The sequence below is a fragment of the Vombatus ursinus genome, unplaced genomic scaffold, assembly GCF_900497805.2.
Source record: "Vombatus ursinus unplaced genomic scaffold, bare-nosed wombat genome assembly UNPS02005065.1, whole genome shotgun sequence".
NCBI lineage: Eukaryota > Metazoa > Chordata > Mammalia > Diprotodontia > Vombatidae > Vombatus > Vombatus ursinus.
This window is the reverse complement of record NW_020944843.1, coordinates 1-4,234: the sequence shown is the minus strand read 5'-3', so window position 1 is coordinate 4,234 and position 4,234 is coordinate 1. Positions and strand designations below refer to the sequence as shown.

At 52.1% G+C, this 4,234-nt stretch overlaps 1 long non-coding RNA gene across 1 annotated transcript; it reads left to right on the top strand.

Moving 5' to 3' along the window:
* Positions 1 to 37: 37 nt before the first annotated feature.
* On the top strand, positions 38 to 2,025 carry LOC114028983. The gene is made up of 2 exons (XR_003567430.1): positions 38 to 1,315; positions 1,724 to 2,025. It is a non-coding gene; the product is annotated as an uncharacterized LOC114028983 (long non-coding RNA).
* Positions 2,026 to 4,234: the final 2,209 nt, after the last annotated feature.

Genomic DNA, 4,234 nt, shown 5'->3' with positions numbered 1-4,234 from the left:
TCGGAAATGCGCCCTGGCCTGGGCAATTCGATTTGGGAGTTGTTTGTGGGAGAGGGAGATGAAGCCGGGGGCAAACAGCCTGGCCCTGAGGGACTCCCCTCAGTCATGGACACCGCTATTTCTGGGGATTTTGGGGGCAGAGCTTAGGGGAAGGAACAGAGGTGCCTGCGCCCAGGGGCAAGTCTTAGCGTGCAGATGAGCCCTGGCAAAGAGGGTGGGCAGTGAAGAGGAGGTGCAGACACTGTTCCTTGGCACAGAGGAAGGCACGGAGCTCCAGACCCTCCACCTCTCTAACACCTTTTCTTCCGGCCACACTGTGCCAGGGCTTGGCTCTCTTGAGCACCTGCTGAGACCGCGGCTCCCGTCTAGCGACAGCACCGTCCTCGTCCGCGTCCTCGTCCGCGTCCTTTGGTGCCTACCGGAGTAACGCCTGAGGAATGTTGGGCGCGCGCTAGACGGAGTGCGAGGACAAAGTGGGCGCGAGCTCGGGCTAGGGACAGCCAGGCTTTCATTCTGGGAAGATCTCCCTTGGCCTGGGTCTGCCCCAGTTGAGAGGGTTTCCTAGAGAGCAGCTGGGCTCTGGCATTGGGAGGAAGAGACCGGCCAAAACATGGCTTAAAGTGGGTAATGAGCCCCATTCAAGCCAGGCAGAAGAGGAATATGGGGCCAGGGGACTGTGAGGGTCAACGCTGTGCATGGGACTGAGGCCAAACTTCCCTCCCACCAAACAAATGCAGGTACACATACCCACACACCCACACCCACACACACACACACAGACACAGGGATAGACTAACAGCACTAGGAAAAGCAACCTGACTTTGTCCCAGAGGGAGGTGCAAAGGCACGCCATGCCTTGCCATGGAGAAGCTAGCGCTGACCTTTGAAACTAGATTTTGAGGTTGTTTACAAGGGAAGAATATGAAGCAGGGGGGCAAACAGGCCAGGCACCGAAGGACTCAATTCAGTTAAGGGACAGGCCGATCTCTGAGCATTTGGGGTAGAGGGGTTAGGGGATGGAGTAGAGACACCTGTGACTGGGGGACTCTGGCGGGCAGGCAGATGTACCACAGCACGGAGGGTTGCCAGACAAGCAGAGCAACAGACACTATGGCCTGGCATAGAGGAGGGCACTGTGCCTGCTCCCAGTTCTACAGATCCTTCACCTCCCTAAAATCTATCCTGGACTGGCCCTGGCCTGGTGGGGCAAATGCAGGTACCAAAGGAGACAGCAAAGTCCTTCCCCAGACTGCTGGGTCCACATCTGCAGCATTCTGGAGAACTCCCTGCTTCCCCCTTTCACTCTGGCTTAGAGGTGAGGCCTTCTTCTTGCTTGGGATCATGTTTATGAACTCCCCTGTGGGCTAGGGACCATCCTCCCCCTGTGGGTGGAGCAGTTGCTCCCACTGCCCTCTAGACCCAGCAGCCCTTCCATCCTGCCCATCCTGCCCCCATTGTGGCTGCTACTGGAGATGACTTGGAGCTTAGTCCAAGGGTGGGGATGTCCACAGCACCATGAACCTCTGGCTGCTGAGGGAGGGAGTGTAAATGGCCTCCAATATTCAGGAGGGTTGCCTGTTCCTCAGAGATGCCCAGAGGGTCAAGGCCAACTAATTTTTTTTTATTATTATTTTGATTTTAATTTGCTAATATTTATTTTAAAACTTTGAGTTTCAAAGTCTCTCCCTTTCTCCCTCCCCATCACCACCCCGTCCCTGAGAAGGCAAGCAATTCCCTATTTGGGTTGGAAGGCAACTAGATGTGATCCTGAGATTACAAAGCTCCTGCTTGTTAGAATGGCCGGCACCTGACCCATGAAAGGTAAAGACTGTGTTATATCCACTTGCCACCATTGCCTCTCAGGATTTCATCTCAAATATATCCCTTCATTCTGAAGCTGGAATTCAAGAGTCTCCCCCAAAGATCTTTGTTGGTTTATTTTTCAGATTAGTGGTATGGTAACATGACAAACACATTCTTGACACTGGTAAAAATTACATTTGACCTGTGTGTCAACACAACTTATTTTAACCTTCCTCAGTACTCATTTCTTGATTTGCAAATATGTATGTATATGTGTGCATGCATGTATACGTGTGTGCCATGTACACATATGTATACATGTGTGTATGTATATGTGCGCGCATATATGTGTGTGTGTCCATGTGTGTGTCCGTGTGTGTGTGTGTGTGTGTGTGTGTATTTGATGTTTCTCTGATCTCTGACATTCCACCCACTTTGGATGCAAATATCATTGGCTCAGATTCTATCGTTTCTCTATAATAATAATCTGGCTAAATAGGGAAATTCTTAGTTAAATAAACAATTTCTTTACTCTTTGAATTATTATTGATATTGAAATAAGCCAGATAAAGTGTATATACCAAGAAACCTGACCCACACATATAAAACATACACACACATGAATGCAGGGCCATCATTGATACCCTAAAATTTGGGGGCTGAAAGCTACTACCTGTTACCCTATATGTAGTAAGATAGAGCCGAGGCTCTCTCAGAATGTCCGGTATCATGACTGTTGAAAGGCAAAAGTCATTCTGTTATATGGTTGTCAGATTGGGCTGAGGGGCAGCTGGGGTCAGCCCAGAACTTGCTGCTGCTGGCCCTTGAAACCTGCAGAAGAGTGGGTCGCCCCTGCTGCCTTCTGGAGGCAGTGACCAGCCCTGTGGTATGAACTGCTGCCTTCCCCCCTGATGGTAAGAGGCAGAAAGGACAGCGATACCTCTGTGGCCATCAGTATTTCATGGCCAGCCCCCCACGTCCAAGCTGAAGCTGCAGTGACTATCACCCTGGGGACCTGGGGAGGCACCCAAGAATGTAGCCCTTAGCTTTTCTATCTGATGTAAAAGAACCATGAAATAGATCTCTAGATAAATACAAACATCTTTATCTACATAATACAATGGCCAGGAGGCCCCAAAAATGTGCCCTCCCTCTCCCATCCCAGCCTTAACTCCAATAAGCCCCTCCCCCCACCCTATCCCAATCAACTTAACACCTGCCCATGTGATAACATGTCCCAAAAGGAACTAGAATCCAAGTGCAGAGCAAGAGTCTGATGAGTCTCCAATGGCCTGTTTCCCCGCAGAGGCACCTGGGCCATGTCACGTCTGCCCCAGGGATACAGGGCAGCATCAGCTCAACAGCAGCCCTAGACAGGGCAAGGCAAGGGCCAATATCAACAGGATCCCGGCCAGTCTCCTGCTCAGCATAGCCACAAGCACATTCGCTGATGGTCCCACAGGAGACAGCGCAAATCCAGGCTGCTGGTCTTGTCAGAATCAAAAGCCAAGACAAGTGTGGTCATTCCCAGTTACTTCCCATTTCAAAGACGGCACCCATCATGGCCGGTGGTGAAGAGAATCATGCAAGTTCCCCTGGAGAGTGGCATTAGCCACCTACTGGAGCATGCCCATGTCAGACTGGCTACCAGTGTGCCCTTTGCAGCTGCCCAATTTGTCATTGCCCTAGAGCCAAGTTGGTGTAAGCTGTGTTTCTGTGGGACTGCTGCTGAGCATAGCAAGGTCTTCATTAGTCCCTACCACACCCCCAACACATGATAGAAAACTATTTCTACACCTCTTGGAGGTGGGCAGGGCCTGGCAGGAAGCTGGGCAACCTGACCCTGCAGATGATGGGGATTGAAAGAGAAATCGCTCAGCTGGTGGTCTAGTCCATATCAGAGAGGCCTGGGTGGGACAAGATGGCTCCACGGAGGTGGGCTCCCACCTTCCAGATGTCTCTCTCCCAGATGTCTCAGCGGCCAGAAGGGAATGAGCCTGGGGGAGGGAGGAGGAGGTGGGGGAGCTGCTTGCTGGTGGTGGAAGGAGGAAAGGGTGAAGGGATCCCGGAGGGAGGTGCTAATTGGCAGGCTTGCCATGGACCCGGAAACGGTAAATGCAGGTATAGTCCGGGTGACCCCAGTTACTCAATACTCGAAGCTCTACCAGTTGGTATGGAGCTGTGCCGTTGCCCTGTGGGAAGAGGAGAGTGGAGTCAGGAAGGCCCAAGATCCCTTGGTGGACTCCCACAGCCCTTCTGCCCCAGGCTTCCATCAAAGACCAGTGGCTGAATTCAGCCCCAAGCTTATCCCTCAGCTTCCTATCAGAACCATTGGGACCTGGCTTCCACTGCAGCCACTTGCCAAGCCACCGCGTCCCAGTGGCTGGTGATCCAGCCCTGGAGATCACCAACACGCCTGCATCCCTGCTGT